Source organism: Pelmatolapia mariae, linkage group LG15, assembly GCF_036321145.2.
Source record: "Pelmatolapia mariae isolate MD_Pm_ZW linkage group LG15, Pm_UMD_F_2, whole genome shotgun sequence".
NCBI lineage: Eukaryota > Metazoa > Chordata > Actinopteri > Cichliformes > Cichlidae > Pelmatolapia > Pelmatolapia mariae.
The window spans coordinates 28,120,867-28,140,702 of NC_086240.1; the positions used below are offsets into that span (position 1 = coordinate 28,120,867).

Genomic DNA, 19,836 nt, shown 5'->3' on the forward strand with positions numbered 1-19,836 from the left:
TCCTTGGTCTCCTTTGCTCTTGGGGCCTCTGGATGTCTGGAGCCTGGATCTCCTCCACACCTGCTTCATGCCCTGGAGGACGGGGCTATGGCTCCCCACACCCTCTAGCACACATGTGTCAAAGTCAAGGCCCGCGGGCCACATCCGGCCCGGCGTACATTTATATCTGGCCCGCGAGATCATTTTATATAGATGTATTATTATTGTTATGCATGGCCCGGCGATGTGAGGCGCTAATAATAGACAAACTACAGATCCCATAATGCAGCGCTGCAGCCTCCTTGCTGAACGCTAGGCTAACTGGGAACATTCCCGCATCAATCAAGTCAAACTTCGGTTATTGCGAAGCTAGCCGCTCACAATGGTGGAGAGAAAAGTTGATTCTGAAAGCAGAGCCTTTCAGCGCCAGTGGGTGACTGAATATATGTTTACAGACATTGCCGGTAAACCCGTGTGTCTTATTAGTGGAGCTAATGTGGCTGTAATTAAGGATTTTAATTCAAGACGGCAGTACGAGACAAAACGTAAGCTGAAAAACCTTACGTTTTTCAGCTTACGTTTACGAGCAGAAACTACAGAAAGTAGAAGTCTAAAGAAATGTCAGATTCTTCTAAAGAAGAATCTGACATTTCAGCAGACCTTTTTCACCAGAGCAAAAATCACACAGTGAAGCTGTCGTGAAAGCAAATTTTATTGTAGCAGAGGAGCCAAATCAGCCCTGCACTCTGAAGAGCTGCATGATGAAGCTGTGCGACGTCTTGTGTCCAGACAAAACGCAGATTTTGGCAAATGTGAGCCCGAGGAGAAATACGATTGCTGATCGGGTTTGTGAGATGGCCACTGATTTAAGAACACAGTTGTGTGAAAGAAACAAAAACTTTATTGCATACTCTCTTGCTGTGGATGAAAGTATAGACATGATGGACATTGCACAGCTGGCCATCTTCATCCGTGGAGAGGAAATATTGAACATTAAATCGATGCACGGGACAACGACAGGAAAAGACATTTTTTTAAAACGTGTGTCAAAGTGTAACCGACATGAAACTGCCCTGGGACAAACTTGTTGGACTTACAACAGATGGAGCGCCGGTGTTGTGCGGTGAAAAAAGCGGACTAGTCAGCAGGATGCGAGTAAAGATGCAGGAGAACTGTACCGGTGAGTTAACAGCATATCACTGCATCATACACCAGGAAAGGCTGTGTGGTAAAATCCTAAAAATGGAGCATGTAATGATCACCGTGACGCAAACCGTAAATTTTATCTGAGCTAAAAGTTTAAATCACCGTCAATTTCAGTCTTTTATGTGGGAAATAGATTCAGAGTTTGCCGACATTCCTTATCATACAGAGGTCCGTTGGCTGAATTGGGATAAAAATTCTCAATCGAGTTTTTGAGCTCAGCAAGGGAATCTGTCAGTTCATGGACATGGCATTTATGATGCGGTGAAGGCATTTCAAGTGTAGCTGTCACAAATGCACCAGTGCAACCTGCCTCACTTTCCCAAGTAATGTTGAACCAAGTCAATGGACTTTGCTGAACTGCACCTGTGCAGATTCAAATGGAGCTGCAGTGTAATGATACACTCAAGGGAAAGTACGACACTGAATGGGCCGCACAGTTTATTAGTTCCATTCCTGAAGCAATGCCCAGCTCCGTCTACATGCAGCTCGAACCTTGTATATATTTTCATTTATTTTTTTCTGGGGTTTTTGGCAACATGTTCATATTTCTAACTTGCATAATTTTGACAGGATATAGTTTTATAAAGAGCAAAATATTTAAAGTTAAAGTTTATTTTTTTAAGTTTATTTAATCTGGAATAATATTCCTGTCTGTTTTTATTCATATTTATGTTTAAAAAACATTGTTTTAGTGTGTTCAATAAATGTTTATCTTGTTTGGCCCGCGACCTAAAGTGTGCCTTGAGTTTTGGCCCCCTGTGCAATTGAGTTTGACACCCCTGCTCTAGCAGATCATTACATGAAGGAACCTTTTAAATACAAGCGCGCTCATGCTCACAGGTGTACACACGGGTGCTCACAGACACAAACTACACCATTTTTGGCTCCTACCTCAAAGCACACTGTGCGCTGTCGATCCCACGTGCTGCACAATAATATTCAATATTTAGTATTTACTGTTATATTCACATAGAGCATCGCGATGATGTTGTTTATTATATTGCTCTCTTTTTTTTTCTTGTTTTCTCTTTTTTCTTTCTCAACAGGTGATCCAGGTGATATGTATTTTTTGTCTGTTTGTTTTGTTGGTTTTTGTTTTTTGCCCTTTATCACCATTCCTCTTCCCCGCTGTTTTTCTTTCCCTACCTCTCTTTCTTTCTCCCTTTTCTTTCCCCCAGTCATGTCTGTCCCGTGTGTAGCAAGTGAAAATAAAATAAAATAAACAATAAAAACAAAGGTGAATCAAATAGACCAATACGGCAAGGCCGGGATGGTCCATTTGGTAAAGTAAATCCGTTGGGCATCTTTCTTTGCCTTTAGACAATAATTCTGATGGCAAAAGAACCAAACGGGACAGGCAAAAAAAAAAAAAAAGAAAGAAAGCGGACCACATCAGTCCAGCTCTGAGGTCTTTACACTGGCTGTCTGTCCGTCAGAGGATAGACTTTGAAGTTCTGATGCTGGCCTATAAAGCTCTGAATGGTTTAGGACCAAAATACATCAGTGACCTCCTGACCCAGTATGAACCTTCCAGATCCCTCAGGTCATCTGGATCTGTTTTTTTATCAGTTCCCAGAGTCAGAACCAGACATGGAGAAGCTGCATTCAGCTTTTATGCTGCATATATCTGGAACAAACTCCCGGAAAGCCTCAGATCAGCTGAAACACTCAGTTTATTTAAATCCAGGTTGAAGACTCACCTGTTCTCAGCTGCATTTGAATAAAGCACCAAATCCGCACTGTTTTACTTTTAAGCTTAAATTCTAAAACTTACATTTTAACTACTGATTTTTTCTACTGTTCCTTTCTTTTTTGATTTTAAATCATGCTTTTTATTTTTTTTAATCTCTCTGTAAAGCACTTTGAATCACCTTGTTGTTGAATTGTGCTATATAAATAAACTTACCTTGCCTTGCCTTGCCTTACCTTTAAGGTCATTGCCTATGACTTCTATGCAGATGATAATCAGTTATATTTTTAAGTCCCAAATGACTTCTAAGCTGTAGATCCTGAACAGATGCTTGGATGGCTGACAGCTTTCTCCAACTTAATGAAGATAAAATGTCTGTTCCCAGTGTAATTAAAGCTCCTACCTGCTTGTGTCATTTGTTAAATCGTCTGTCAGGAACCTTGGGTAACTGTTGACTATGATTCTCATGTCAGATCTGCGGTTCGCTCTTGTTTTTGTCATTTCAGAAATATTTCTAAGTTAAGTACTATTATGTCACGCTGTGATCTGGAAATCCTTATTCTGCATTTCACCACGTTTGGATTATTGTAATTGAGTGTTCACTGGTGCTTCTGCAGGTTGTTTACATCGCTGCTGCGAGAACAAATCTTCTGCGTACTCTCATGGACACCGTCACTGATTCGGCTGCACTGGCTCAGTTTCAAGATTGTGGTTCTGACTTTTAGAGCTCTTCATGGATGAGCACCAGCTTACATCATTGACTTTTTGTAGCCATAGGTCCCCAGCAGGTCCCTGAGGTCATGTGATCAGGGCCGAACACTGAGACTGAGACACTGAGACTTACTGTTTATGTGATTTATGTTTTTATTTTATTTTAATGAACTACACTTTAGTGTGGTTTGGTCTGTTGTTGGGTGTTTCCTCTGAGTATCGTATTAGCAAGTTGAGTGTCCTTCATTATTAAAAAAAAAAGTGGCCTGTATTTGTATAGCGCTTTACTTAGTCCCTAAGGACCCCAAAGCGCTTTACACTACATTCAGTCATTCACCCATTCACACACACATTCACACACTGTTCATGTCTTCATCCTGTCAGCTCAGGGAGAAACCAGCCCAGACCTTGAGTCCCTGCTGGAGTGTCCCAGCCCGACAGAGGCGGGTCAGAAAGACGCTGAGTCCCATAGAGGAAACCAGAATTAACGCCCTCTCTCTGACCAACTGGAGGAGACCCAGGAGGGTCGGGAGGGGGATTGCACAACACCGCCTGGTAGAGAACTTTACACTTTTAATATTTAAAGAAGTCAGGCCTGTTTATACCAAACCTGCAGTTCCTCTACCATCCAGCACAGGCAGCAGTGAGTCAGCCCCATAGACTTTACATCAGAAATAAACGTGTTTCCAGATACTGATATCTGAGGATAATTCCCCCTTCATAACACCTGTACTATAAACTCTCAAAGAGGATAAAAGTGATAATAATACAAGCGAAAATTAGGAATAGTACAAAAGTACAAGAAATATAACATTAGGGTATTATGAATAATAGAGAAAAAATGATATGGTAGGCATTTAAATTTTACGTAAAAGGGAGCAGTGAAACAATAAAATGAGTCAAAATTTAGAATAGCAGGAGATGAGAAATATCCTGGTTATTTCTTTGGCATATATTTACCCAATAACATGATGATGTAAATAATATCTGAGACACCCAAAACTAGATCATCCATATAAAAAAATAATATGATATAGTCAGTGTTGGGGAGGTTACTATTAAAATGTATTCCACTACAGATTACAGAATACATGCCCCAAAATGTATTTTGTAACGTATTCCATTACGTTACTCAATGAGAGTAACGTATTCTGAATACTTTGGATTACTTAATATATTATCATGCTTTTTACAACTACATGAATGTATTGCTGTGTGATTTATTACTATTACTGATGGTCATTCGCCATACCAATAGCAACTAGATTTTTAAATCTTAATATAAAATGAGTAACAGTAGGGTGGACATTAGGTAAGGCTGCACTTTTTGTTTGTCCGTGATTTGAAGAGCCAGGTGCCTGCTCCCGACACAGGGAAAAGCAATTATGCAGGGGAGACCTACCTTGGCACTTGTGCAGGTGAAACCAAAGGGCAGATATGCTTCACCATATTTTCTAGTCTTTGGCTTAGAATGAAGTTGGTTTGGAAACATATTCAGCTATGCTTCATCTCCTGCTTTGCATTTGTGTGGGCGCCCCGTGCTAGCAGTGTCCAAGCTTTTTTTGTTTTTTTTTCCCTTTTCACACCGCGCCCCCCCTAGGGGGCGGGCCCCACACTTTGGGAAGCTCTGGCCTAACATATGAAACAGGAAAAGATCTTTTCCTGTTCCTGACCGCCATGTAATCCCTTTATTTCAACAAAGTAACTGTATTCTGAATACCACCTTTTTAAATGGTAACTGTAACGGAATACAGTTACTCATATTTTGTATTTTAAATACGTAACGGAGGTACATGTATTCCGTTACTCCCCAACACTGGATATAGTTCAAATGGTGGCACATAATTGATTTTTAGAGAAATCCAATTTTTAATGTCACACCGAAAACATTGTGTGATAGGGCATAGAAAAAAAAAGGTTATAGGGCTTCATTTTCGTCAGTACAAAAAGAACACTGATCCACCACAAAGCCAAATCTCTTTTTTAGAAATTCTGCGACAGGATAAATTTTGTTTATGATTTTAAAGTGTGTTTCTTTAACTGTAGGTAGAATAGGCCATTTCATAAATTTCAAGTATGCTTTATCTAATGTACTTGAAGTAACTAAACTAGAACCATGCCAAGTAACAATTCTGTCATAGTTATAGAATATTTTGTCTTTGAAAAAACTACTAATAAATTTATTATTACATTTTTTATCAAACAGATGCCATTGTCCTAACAATAAATTTGGAAGCATTAATGAGAAATTATTGTACATCATGAAGCTTTTAATGAAATGAAGCAGAGGCAGTGGGATCAGTTTACAAAATTTGTTATACAATGATCCCTCATTTATCACGCGAGTTACGTTCCAAAAATAACCCGTGATAGGTGAAATCCACGAAGTAGCTAACTTTATTTTTTACAATTATTAGAGATATTTTAAGGCTGTAAAACCCCTCACTACACACTTAATACACACTCTTTAAATACTTTAAAAATAAGTCCAGTATTATAGAATGAAACCAAAGGCACCTGCAGGTGCCTTTTAGTGATGGGAATTCCGGCTCCTTTTAGAGAACCGGCTCTTTCGGCTCCGCTCACTAAAAAGTGCCAGCTCTTTTGGCTCCCAACCGGCTCCTAACCGGATCTTCAGGTTGTTTTGTTGCTTTAATTAATTTATTATCAACAACAATATAAAATTATGCACAAAAGGAATTACTAATGTAAGAAAAACCCGTGGTTTTATTTATATATGTTTACATATAAATATATACAATGGCCCCTAGAGACAAAGCATGTACAAACTCAAAAACACGTGCAAACTCCGAAGCAGGTACAAACTCCAAAACACATTTCTAGCGTTAACTGAACATCCAAAACAGAGCTACCTAGATCACTTAAATTACACAATTGAAAGCATATGTGTATTGTTTGTGTATTTATACACAAGCACTCATATATATTTAAATAATTAAAAAGAAAATGTTCATTTACCTGTTACTACCACACACCAAATCCGGTCGTTGTTAATTCCTGGCTTGTGTAACCACTACAAAAGCTCAACACTGCCCCTAGCATCCTGGAGCACTTTCGTTGTGTTTTGGAGTTTGTACATGCTTCGGAGTTTGTACGTGTTTTGGAGTTTGCACGTGCTTCGGAATTTGTACGTGCTTCTGAGTTTGTATGTGTTTTGGAGTTTGTACGTGTTTCGGAGTTTGTACATGCTTCGGAGTTTGTACGTGCTTCGGAGTTTGTACGTGTTTTGGAGTTTGTACGTGTTTCGGAGTTTGTACATGCTTCGGAGTTTGTACGTGCTTTGTCTCTAGGGGCCACCGTAAATATACTTTTATTTATTCACTCCACATAAAATGTAGTAAATAAATCATATAATACAAAAAACAACTATTTACATTTCAACTTTTAAATATTAAAATTTTCAGCTTTTTCCTTTTAAACAAATTTAAAGTGAAACAAGACAAAACACTGCAAACCACAACACAATTAAATATAAATTAAAATATGCAAAACAAAAAGAAGAAGCACATTCTCTGTCATATAGACCTGCACGAATACACTTTCTGAATCCTTTATCATCCGCAACCGAAAATAGTTGTGGATGATTATTATACCTTTCTAATGTGACGTTGTTGTCCCTGGCTCTCTTTCTCTCTCTCCCTCCTGCTCTGTTCCTGTGCTACTGCAGGTGTAACTACCGCCCCTCCCCCCTCTGCCCAGCGCAAGCACAAGGCTCACGTGCGGAGTGAAGCGGAAAACTGCAAGAGAGAGGGTGAAAGACAGGAAAAAAAAAACTTCGTGTTGTTCACTTCAAAGAGTCGGCTCTAAGAGCCATTTTGTTCGTGACCGACACATCACTAGTGTCTTTGACAGTGCAAAACTTTTCATCGACATTGTTGTGTTTGCTGGGGAGAAAACTTACAAACATGCAGTACAGCACTTCAGAGTCACACTGCTAGTGATCAAAAATTTATGTAAATTTGACAAGCTGAACGCATTCTGTACTGTACAGAAGACACAGCAAGAGATTGACTGACAATGGCACAAAACAAAAATCTGCGAAACAGCGAGGCCGTGAAAGGTGAACCGCGTTATAGCGAGGGACCACTGTATTCTCTTTGAGAACAGTTTAGACAATATTTTTCTGAAAAGATTGTGTAACTTAGAATGACTTCATTATTATCCAACAAATCTGTTATAAATATAATCTTTTTATTAAACCAGTCGCTATTGAAAATTGATTTTTGATTAAGTGTTATTACCCTATTGTTCCATAAGGTTGAATTATGAGGAGAGAAGTTGTGGGTAAATATCATTTTCCAAAAGTGCAAAATCTGTTTGTGAAAGTTAGATATCTTGATTGGGATTATATTTACCTCAAAATCACATTTCAGAATAAAGTCTAATCCTCCTATCTTATTAAACAAGGCTCTTGGAATGTGGAACCACATAGAGTCTGGTTGTGACAGGCAAGATTTTAACCATTTCATTCTAAGGGTGCCAACCATAGATTCAAGTTCTGGAGCTTTGATACCTCCTTTATTGTATTCCTTCACACGCTGAGATCTTTTAATGTAGTGGGTTTTATTCTGCCACAATAATGGGAAAATAAATGTTTTTAGATGAGATATATAGAGAGTGACAAGGATACATCAATTTGGAGATGCCTTTGACTTTAGACAAGATGTTTCTGCCAAAAATAGTGAGGTCTCTGTTTAACTAGTGGCTAAGCGATTTCTTCATATCCATGATACGGTTAGAAATATTAGTGTCTTCTCTTCTAATTAAATTTTTAGATATTGTCGGCCCTAAATATTTGACTTCAGATTCAACTCAGTTGAAGCAATTGAGGAGTCAGAGCTTGTATGAATCGGGAGTAGTTCACAGATTTTGATATTAAGAGATAAACCAGAGGCTTTAGAGAAGATTGAGATAATGCTTAGATGTTTTATACCATTGATTTATCTTTAAAAAAGATAGATGTATCATCTGCGAATTGACTTATTTTGAACTCTTTATTAAAAATTGATATTCCTTGTATGTCGTTAGAATTTTTGATTAATAGTGTTAACGGTTGAGTTGCCAATATAAAAAGCTTTGGGGAAATAGGGCATCCTTGCGGAATTCCTCGTTGCACCTAGAATCCAGGAGTCATTCCTGGATTCATGGAGGCCGTGCTACTGATGTCAGTGTAAAGCATTTCAACCATATTGCAGAATTTACTTCCGAAGCCCAAAAATTTTAACGCTTTTAACAAAAAGGGATGTTCAATTGTGTCAAAAGCCTTGAAGAAGTCCAGAAACAACACATAACACACATCTGTTGTGATAAATTCTCTGTAGTCTAACAGGTCAAGAATCAGTCTAGTGTGCTTATGTATGTTTCTACCCTTTACAAAGGCTGACTGGCACTCATCCACTATTTTGGATAACCCCAAATCCAATCTATTGGAGTAAATATGAGCTAGCAACTTGTAATCATTGCATAATAATGTAATTGGTCTCCAATTATCCAGTAATAGTTTGTCCTTAGTCCTTATTAGTGTGATAACACCCCTTTTCATGGTAAAGGACAGATGACCAGATGAAATGCATTCCAAAAAGGCATTATAAAACAGTACTCTGATATCATTCCGAAAATGAATATAAAATGCCACTGTTAATCCATCCAGTCCTGGTGACTTTCCTTTTGGCATACGCCCAATTGCTATGTCTAGCTCTTCAATTCTGAATTTATCTTCCATGTGTTGCCTAAAAGACTCGTCAATTATTGTACTACATGGCCTGATTTCTTTCAAAGAATGTTTGACAATCATTGATTGAAAAGTTAGATTCATACAATTTATTATAGAAATGTGAGAAATTTCCTTATTTATTTGTTCTTGGCTATCAATGCTAAAATTATTAACAAGTAGTTTATTCATTTTCTTTTTTTTTGTCTTTGTTTTTCTAGACCAAAGACGTAGGAAGTATTTTTTTCACCTTCCTCGAGCCAGTGAGCTTTTGAACGTATAAACGCTCCTTTTGCTCTTTCCAGATATAAACTATCCAATTGATTTCGAAGATTATTTAATTTGACTTGTTCTTCTAAAGAAGGGTCCGCTTTTTGACATAATCTATTCATATCATTAATAATATTATGTTGTTTCCCTTTTTTTTTAGCTTTAGAGACACATTTACTTATTTTTATGGCAGCTTCTTGAATTGAAACCCCTCCCATTTACTCAAAGGTGAAATTTCCAATAGATTAATTTTGTTAAACAAGTTTTTTGTTTCATTGCAAAACTCCTCATTGTCTAGAAGGCTACTATTAAACTTCCATAAATATTTAACCCCACCTGGTTAAAAAAAGATATATCTCACATTTAAGGACCTCATTTATCAGGTTAGCAAAAATCTAGCCTTGAACATTGACCGTTATTAGCCGAATTGTACCATGTGTATTGTTTGGCATTGGGATTTCTCATTCTCCAAAAATCAACTACATTTCCTTTAGTAATAAATTCAACTATAATCTCCCCGTAATAGTGGCTATGCCTTCTTGGAGGAAAGCAATCCATAGCTAGGTCAGGGACCAAATTAAAGTCTCCTCCAACTAAGACTTTGTCAGTAGTAGTAGGTCACTTTCCATCCCTCCAACATCTTATTCAAGGACGATTAAAGTTTTTTTTCTTTGTTCTTTTGTTATAACCATATACACAAATCAGAATATATTTAACATCATTAAACTCAATCACCATCATTAGCCGGTGTCCATTATTGTCACTCCTATGGTTAATTACATTTCCCGAAAACCTGTTGAACAGGATCATGACTCCAGCTGAATGTGAAGTCCCATGACTGAAAAAAACATAATCTCCCCATTGTTGTTTCCAAAATTTTTTATCTGCCTCCACTGAATGAGTCTCTTGCAAAAAAATAATATTGCTCTTCTGCTCTTTGCAAAAAAGAAAAGTTGCCTTACGCTTAGCATTGTTCTTTAAACTCCTAACATTTAAAGAAAAAAAGTGCACTCTTATTTGCTAGATAAAAGTGCATTTATCTTCAGAAACGAGCCTTCCTTCAGAAACGCTCTTTTCCCCTTCTTCCTGGCCTCCTGAACCATTGGCCGCAGCTTAGAACAAGCCTCCCTGTCTTCTTTGGAGAAATCTTCTCTGAAGCGAATGTGCATTTGATTACACACTCACGCTTCCTTCGATTTTTTTCCAAACTTCATCCCGAATGGTTCTCATCCCAAATTGGATGATGATTGCCCTTGGCGTGTTGTTAGAGGCTGCCGCAGTGTTGGGTTTACCCAGGCAGTGGACTGTATCCACTGTCTCGCAGTCGGTCCACTGATAGAGGCACAACTCTTGTAAGTATGCCAATGACGATTTCTCTTGTGTTTTCTCCATCTTTCTCTGGTAGCCCAGTCAGTCTCAGGTTCCATCTCCTTTTGTATCACGCATGTTCCTCCATTGCTTTACTGAGCGCACTGTTTTCTTTTTGGAGCTTTTCGATCATTTCCTTAAGGAGAGTAATTTCTTGTTTGTTTTTTCTTGACGCTGTATTAGCCTCGATGCGCTTGTCAAATGTTTTTAACAGTTCAGTTTGTTCATCCACTTTTCCAGTCAGAACCTGAACTGCATGGAGAATGGCGACGCCGATATTCCCATCATCTTTTCTGTTGTCTCTTCCCTTCATTTTCTTTGGGTTTGGGCTTTTAAGAGGTGTATGAGTCGGGTCGATTTTACTTGTTTTTGAAAAACTCTCGTCCACCTCATTATCGTCGATATCACTGTCATCACAAGCCTCGCGGAGGGCAGTTAAGTTGTAGTCATGGTCAGCCATGTTGTTAACCACTTCGTTCTCCAAAAAACCCGTCAAAAAATGTAAATTGTTCACTGTACTAACAGACCAACCCAGACAGATATTATCTGGATGTTACTGAACAGTAACCAGCAGGTATCTGTGTCTGTGTCTGTGTCCCATACAGACTATGTTAACCATGGTAGCTAGCGTTGGCTGATAGGTTAGCACTCTGCTGTCTCAGCTAAAACGCAGTGCTAATGACGCTTATTATTGTTGCTTCCATTCCAGGTGAGGGAGCCGATGATCCCTGTAACCCAAATATCCGATGGCAGTTGTTGGACTGTTGTGATGTTATTTCCTCTGTAGACTTACATTCGGAGTCCCGCCCCCTCCCTGCTGTGGAGGAGCATAGTCGTCTGCAGCTGGGTACCACATCTGGCCTTTATCATCTTAAGTGTCGATCCAGTCTTTAGAAAATGCGACTCAGGCACCATTGAGCCAAGAACAAAAATGTCTGGGGCTAATGAGAAGGCTTTAGTAATATTTAATAATAACTGAGCCTTTTCCGCAGTGACTGTACATAAGCACGTGTCATCTGCATATACTTACCCACTCTTTAAAAATTTGGTGAAAACTTTAGGTAGTTTTTGAAGTTTGCAGGGTTTCACTTCAGAACTCAGGATCTTTTATAGTACAGACATCCTTAAATGTAAAGTCCTGCCGACTGTAACTCATTTAGAGTTCAGCTTAGATTTTATTTGTAGTGCATCCTCACTTTGTCCTACAAGGGGCAACGTGTATTACATCTACTCCAGACTTATGGATGGAGGCACTTTCATCAGTCTTTAAAGGCGCTGCAGATGACAATTATGTCCTCGTCAAGGTGAGCCTGCACATACAAACACACCTGAATCTGGGGCCGGGGACCTCTGTGGGGACACAAACGAGCCTTCAGATTATGGGACCCAGTCTAAACCCAGCTTAACCTTGACTTCTGTTTATTTTTTGCTTTACCTGCTTCAGGTGGACAGTTGCTCCACCTCCTGGGATTTTTATCAGTTTACCCGTCTAAAGAAAAGTAACTCGAGTGCCTCCAGTCTCTGATCAGCTGCTTCCTGTTTCTGGACAGCTGCACCACTGTCTATACCACTCCGCCTGATCACCCGTTCACTGTGAGTCATTTCCTGTTCAGTCCTCTGATGTAATTAAATTCTCAGCATCCTGGCAGTGACTGTGTGTGTGTGCGTGTATGTGTGACAGGAGCTGGCAGAGTGTGTTTCCTGTGAGCTGTCGGTCAAGCACAAAGCCGTCAGCCTGCTGCAGCTTGAGTTGCAGCTGCACTCCTGCAGGGTGGTGCATGCAGCGCTGCAGCCAAACATTCTTACCTGCTGTCACAGGTATTTAACCAGACAAGTAGGGCAGGGGGGCGGGGTTGCACACCTGAGGCCTGACTGCTCCTGCAGAGGCCTGCATGTGTCCAACTCGGTGTTCCCAGTGGACTGGTCATCTTTGGTGGACCTGGAGCTCCAGCAGGAGATCAGGACGGTGCAGCAAATTCCTGCAGCTCAAGACTCCGTCAGTCTGGGTCTCCTGGAGCCGACTGCACCCCCACAGCTGGTACACACAACTGTCCTCTCAGCAAAGAACCCACCTCCGTTGCTGGGCTGTCAGTGTGCTACCATCTCACCTGTCTCTACCTCCCAGGTGGATATGGTGGGCATGGTTGAAAGTGTCCACCTCCTACTGACTAAGAGCAGGATGGAGCTGGGAAGGATGCTGAAGGCTGGATGGTGGAGCGTTTTAGAGGAGATGAGCCCAGGTGCTCAGACAGGTTGATTAAAGCTTGATTCATCTTAATCTTGAGCTGAAGTTTAAGTACAGCTGTCTGCTTACTACAGCCATATATACACCCGAATGTGGAGGAGGCTTTTCCGTTTGTTGCTGAATGTTGGCAACTGCTCCTGTCGGAGCTGAAGGGGGAGCTGTCCGCTCTTTACTGCTGAAACTTTAACTCCTCCTCCCGCCCACCCATCTACCTGCTTCTATTTTATTTCTAACTTAATAAAGAGGCTTTTTATGTCATTTTCCACTGTCTGCTTCATGTTTGTGCTCCATTATCAAAAACGATGGAAATCAAAATCAACCCTGACCATCAGAGGGCGCTGTGTCCTTCTGGAGCACATTCTCTGGTTAATCCGGGTTAACTGCGATGGCATACCGGGCCAGTGGAGACGAGACGCCCACATCTGAGTCTTCTTCCACAAACTTTCATGTCAAAGACAGATTTTCAAAGAGCATGCGGTGAAAAGAGCTTCTACCGTTTCGTGACTTGATGATTGCAGAAGTTTGAATTTCTTTGAACCATGGAAAATAAAAGTTATGCTACTGTGAATATATTAATCTCAGGTATTTTTAACCTTTGACCCTCACCCTTCACCTTAGTTTAACAAAGAATAAAATATTAGACTATTGTAAAACAAACCAGCAGGTACACCAGGTGATTTTGGTGTCATGTGACTGAGTTGAACTAAGAAGGCGAACCCCAGTGTAGTTGGCACACAGTCTGAATTAAATCTTGTTAAAAGCACAGTGAACTGGCTTTACTTGACCCCAAACTGGTTCCTTTAGCGGTTTAAGTGTGAGAAGCAGAGTTCAGAGTGAACAGAGTGTGGCGGTTTGAGTCTCGTCCTCCCCCGCCTCAGGGCATGGCGAGGCGTGCTGCAGCCTGCATGCTGACACAGACCTTGCCTCCCCTTTGTCTCCTCTGCTGCTTTCATGGACTCTTTGCTGTCTCAAAGCCACTTTTGATGGTTCTCTTCCAAAAGAAGTCACATGATCACCTGTGCAGTCAGAGACAGTCAGATGACCTCAGAGTTTATCTGTGCGCCTTGTTTTTTTCACACATCAACTGATGTGTTTTCACTTTGCTGCTGCTGTTGTTTCGTGCCAATAAAGCTTCTTCGAATATGAAAGACTCAAACTCCTCCCCCTCCACCTGAAACCAGCTGAGACAAGGACGAGCGAGGTGGGGGAGGGAGGAAGACACGGTAGGAGGAGAAAGAAGAGGAGCAGCAGAGAGAGAGAGTCAGTCCAAGGAGGAGAACAACAGCAGGAACCAACTCACCTGGACTTCGCAGCCAGGTGAGCATGTGTGTGTTTTGAGTTAAATTAACTTATTCTCTACAGGCCGCATTATCTCGTTCTAGATAACGGCGTCTGTCAAATACCAGCACTGTGGCTTTAAAGTTCTACAGTTCTTTACAGAACCCGGTTCTTAAGCTTGCATGAGGACCTTTACCTTAACTGTGAATAACTTGTTGGTATCAGCAGTCTGATTATGTATAAATATTCTGTTTCTGTAAATGATCCAGGTTTGGGTTCTCAGTAGAACTCTTATGAGACAGAAACAGGAGGAGAACCCTCGCAAAGGTTCCCCATGGTACTATAACCCCCCCCTGTGGTTCCGGGTGATTCTGTGTTCATGTGTTCTTTATAGAACCTTGCAAAGAAACCTGCAGAAAGAAGAACTCTGCATAGACAGTTCAGGTGGAAAGGGTTCCACTCTAAAACTTTTACCTAAGAACAACCTTCACTCGACTCCGGGTTCTGTTTTGTTCTGCAGAGGCTCGGTCTGCTGGTTTGTCTTTATTCAGTCCTTATGCAGCTTTAAAGACTCAGAACACACATGTTAAATCAGACAATATTTGAATGGAGTTTGGTTGTAGCAAAGAAAAAATTATGTGTAAAGTTTGGCCTCACACCTGACTCTGTGTGTGTGTGTGTCTGGTGGGGTAAACTGATCTTCATGAATGGTGGTTCCGTGTGGAAGTGTAACTGACCTGTGAACACCTGTGTGTGTCTCTGATGGTACACTTCCGACTCTGACTAAAAAAACACATTAACACACACATGGCCAATGAAGAACCATCAGTTAACTCAGTATGCAGGAAGCCAGAGGGGTGTTTGGTTGCTCTGGGATGTTTGGTTGCTCTCTGTTGTTGCTGAGGAGCTTCAGAGGTGAGTGGGTGTGAATCGGTGGAGATGTGTCGTAGACTGATGTCTCAGTGTTTTCCTCCTGCTTTCACTGCAGACTTTGCCATATCCAGGCTTTTACACTTGGAGACAAAAAACCACTCACGCCTGTGGGCAATCTAGAGTCACCAGTTAACCTAACCCCACTAACAGCATGTGTTTGGACTGTGGGAGGAAGCCGCTGTGAGGCCACAATGCTGACCACACGAAAGCAAAGAATCTAAAATAAAATACAAGAAAATTATTAACACAGTTCTTTAAAAAAAAGCTGAGTAGGATTTTTTTTTTTTTAAAGATGTCCAAAAAGTGTTCAAAACCAACAACAGACTGTTTACAGAAAGTGGAAACACTGCAGGGATGTAAACAGCTTACTGTGTTTGTTGGGAGCAGTGATGGTTATAAAATATTGAAACAAGTGCAAAAATACAGCTCATAAGGTGGAAACTGAGTTTCACGTTTTTAATGACCCTAAAAGTGAATCTGTACTGTGAGCCGCTTCATCCTGCAGCTCTGTGTCAGCTTGGTGAGGATCTTCAGGAAGAGTTCTTCAGGCTTCTTCTTTGGATGTTTCTGCCTTTTGTTCTCGGTCAGAATGATCTCACACTGCTTCAGTTATGGTGAGGTCCGGCTCTGTTAGAGTTCTGGTACAGTTTAATGAACTGCAGTGTGTTTGGATCACTCCCATGCTGAAACAGGAAACTGCTGTCAGTCAGATGTTTCCAGATTTTCCTGCATGGTGGATCATCAGTTTATCAAAGATCTCCAACACCACTGACTGACCTGCAGCTGAAACTATGACAGAGCCTCCACCGTGTCACAGATGGCTGAAGACTCTGTGAAAATGGTCAGGTACAAGGACTGAACATGAGTGAAAAAGCAGCCAAAGTCCAAAGAAAAACTTTGAAAGACTCAGAAGGCTGCAGGATTCTTGCTCATGAGCACTAAAGCGTCAAGGAAGCCAAAAAAGCAAAATATGAAGAAATGAGGGGCATGTCGACTTCTGCACAGTACAATAGTCAGTGCAGTTTAACTTTCCTTCATTCCAAATGGTAAAGGTTTATATCGTTTTGTTTGAGCTTATCATTTTTATGGTGCTCTTTAGATTTAATCTTCTTTATTTTGCCTTTGTTTTATATTTAATATTTTTATTACTGTTTTTATAAATTAGTATGCTACATTTTATTTTCATTAAGGTTTTTCTGTTAATTTTAAATTTCTTTTGTTTTTATTTATTTATTTTTTTCTTTTCTTTATATATATATATATACATGTATATTTTGTATTGTATTTTCGGTGTAGTTTAATTTCACTTTTTATGATTTGTTTGGTTTTTTTTTAATTATAGTTTTTAAGTTTTAAAGAAATTTTATTTCATTGTTTAAGTTTATTTGAAATGTTTTCTTAAATGTGTAAAACTTTTAATTTAACATTTTAATAATTTTTCTTTAGTTTGTTTTTATTTTTATTTATTTTAATTTCATAAATGAGTTGTGAACATTAACATATACAAATTATACTTTTTAAAGAAGTTGGTAGCATTAAAGTTGTGCTCGAACATGCCTATATGGCTATGCGTAACTGGGTCACCTGACTTCTTGCTGTGATCTGTCATTGTTCCTGCAGCCACTGGGGGGCGCTGTCTCTGGTAAGCCTGCCTGCGCATGGGGATGAGTGTAGTTCCAGTCAGACGAGGAGCCGTGGCGGAACTGTCTGGTCATGTAGAGACAGTTTCCTCAGGTATGTCAGCGAGCCAGCCACACCCTGAAAACACAGCTGCTAAAAACAGCTGGAATCAGACCAGCACCAACAAAGGCTTCGTTCACACATCTGCAAACAGCATTTTCCTCCAATTCAGGTTGAGGTGTGCACACAGAGAATATCACAGGGTTCAAAGGTCACGGGGATTCCCAGAAACAGTAAAACGGTAACTGCTCAAACATCCTGGACAGTTTACGAGGCCAAAGGTGAGCAGGAAACAGTCAGCTGACTCTCACTGGAGGTAAACTCGTGAAGGAAGAAGAGATGCCGCTGAAAGCTGAAGCTGATTTTACCCATAAGACACCAGGATTCTTTTAACGCGCGCATGGAGAAGCAGCAGCTGTTCGGGGTGGTGCAGAAATCAAAATGTTAATATTCACGGAGAGGTATTTACATTTTATAAATGGGATTACATCGATTGTTTTGAACCCTTTCATCAAACGCAGGATGAAAGCTTCCAGAAAGAGCACCCCCCTATGGGAGAACGTGTATTTAGTTTCTGTGGTGCTGCCCCTTGGGAGGCTGCGGGAAGATGGACAATCCGAGGCAGGTGGGTCATGACAGAGCTCCACAGTGGAATAATGGGGAGTTTATATTCTCCATTTGTATTTTGCTTATGATGTGGCGCAGACCACACAGCTCTGGAGTCACCCCTCCCTTCTTTATACCTGCAGACAGTGTGTCTGTATCTCTGAGCCATCTTCAGGAAGTGTTCTCCAGACATGTTGGAGGACAAACTTCTTCTGTGGATGCTTCAGTAATGCTGAGCTCCAGGCTGGGTGGAGGCCGGTTCACTAACCTGATACAGTGACAACATCTGATTGGAGGAGTGCTCTGTTGCTATGGAAATGTTTAAATTAAATTGCAAGCTACACACACACAGACACACACACACACAGGTGAAATGCTGCCCCCGGGTGGTGAAAGCTTTACAAATATAGATGTGATGGCCTACAACAGGGGTGGGGAACTCCAGTTTAAATGTGCCCCTCTGTGAACAACAGCCACAGATAACAGTATGAATAAAGTTTTTTCTAAAGGTGCTTCACAGAATTTAAAACAGAAAACTATTTAGTTTTATTGATATATCACAAATTCATAACAACAGTATCTCAGGGTACTTTATATTGTAAGGTAAAGACCAATAATACAGAGAGCTCACCCCCTATGAGCAAGCACTTTGCTGACAGTGGGAAAGAAAAAATCCCTTTTAACAGGAAGAAACCTCTGGCAGAACCAGGCTCAGAGACGAACGGGGGACAGGACAAAGAGAGGACAAAGGCATGCTGTGGAAGATTAATAACAAGTATGATTCAGTGCAGAGAGGTCTATAAACACATAGTGAGTTAAGAAGAAACACCCACTGCATCATGGGAATCCCCCCGCAGCCTACACCTATTGCAGCATAACTAAGGGAGGATTCAGGGTCACCTGATCCAGCCCTAACTATATGCTTTAGCAAAAAGGAAAGTTTGAAGCCTAATCTTAAAAGTAGAGATAGTGTCTGTCTCCTGAATCCAAACTGGAAGCTGGTTCCACAGAAGAGGGGCCTGAAAACTGAAGGATCTCCCTCCCATTCTACTTTTAAATACTCTAACAAGCCACCTGTACAGGTTGGTAAGGCCTGTCTGTGTATGTACTGGGTCAACCATTGGCTCCACCCCTTGCCTGAAACATAAACAGCTGGAAGGTGAAAGCTGATTAACAGCTCCTCCTCCTCCTGTTTGCTGAGAGGGTGCGGAGGAGGATGTGGAGCAATCTCATCCGGTCAGTCAGAGGAGGAGAATAGATGATGATGATATTTGATGAAGAGGAGGAGGAGCAGGCTCTGTGCTTCATCATCTCTCTTGTTCCCTTCAGGCTGAGGTGGAGTCATCTGATCAGCAGCAGACCGGACCTGGTTTTACCTGAGGTGGAGAGACACCAACTCACACACAGGTGAGACACGTGTGTGTGCGTGTGTGCGTGTGTGTGTGTGTGTGTGTGTGTGTGTGTGTGCTTTGCTTTCAGACCATTTGGGGACACTGTGCTCGGTCCTCACTGGTGTGATGTGTGATGAAGATGAAACTGGTGACACGTTTCAGTTGTTCATCCAGGTATGATGAAGGCTGCACACACACCCTGCTTATTCTTCAATTCAAACTTTATTAACACAAATGTAAAAGAATGCATCAATGAAAACAAATGACATAAAATAATTTTTATAGCAGCAGAGTGTATTATTATTGCTGTTGTTTAATAATGATGATGAAATTTAATACGGTTAAACACTGAGTATGAATCCTTGTCCATGACACATAAATATAATTACCAGTAAAATTTAAAAAAATTAAAACCACAACAGTCTAAGAACCAAATCTACAATAAACACACACTAACCAGGAGAACAGAACTACAATGAAATATATTTAAAGTGCATATAACTACCAAAAATAAACAAAGTTAATAAAACTGCTGCTGCTCTGACTTTCAGCTGGGCACGTCATCACTGTGAGAGGTTTAATACGTGCCCATGCTCCGCTGTAACCAAGGTCACTGTTGAATTTCACTTCCCACAGCTCATTTCATTTAAATTCTTATTGTTTAATTTTATTTTAGTTTTTAACAGTTTTCATGCTCCATCCATCCATCATCATCCACCCATCCACCAATCCATCCATCCACCCACCC

General features: G+C 40.5%; 1 protein-coding gene across 5 annotated transcripts in view; it reads left to right on the forward strand.

Moving 5' to 3' along the window:
• The window catches only part of LOC134643786 (serine/threonine-protein kinase PAK 6-like), a 57,535-nt gene that overhangs the window by 27,209 nt on the left and 10,490 nt on the right, over positions 1-19,836 (forward strand). For 2 of the 5 annotated variants that reach the window (XM_063496345.1, XM_063496346.1), the window contains exons 2-3: positions 17,032-17,145; positions 19,027-19,104. The gene's annotated coding sequence lies outside the window, so the exon portion shown is untranslated. Of the gene's footprint in view, positions 1-10,060; positions 14,518-17,031; positions 17,146-19,026; positions 19,105-19,836 lie in introns of those variants that run through there. The other 3 variants (XM_063496344.1, XM_063496347.1, XM_063496343.1) reach the window with 3 other exon arrangements.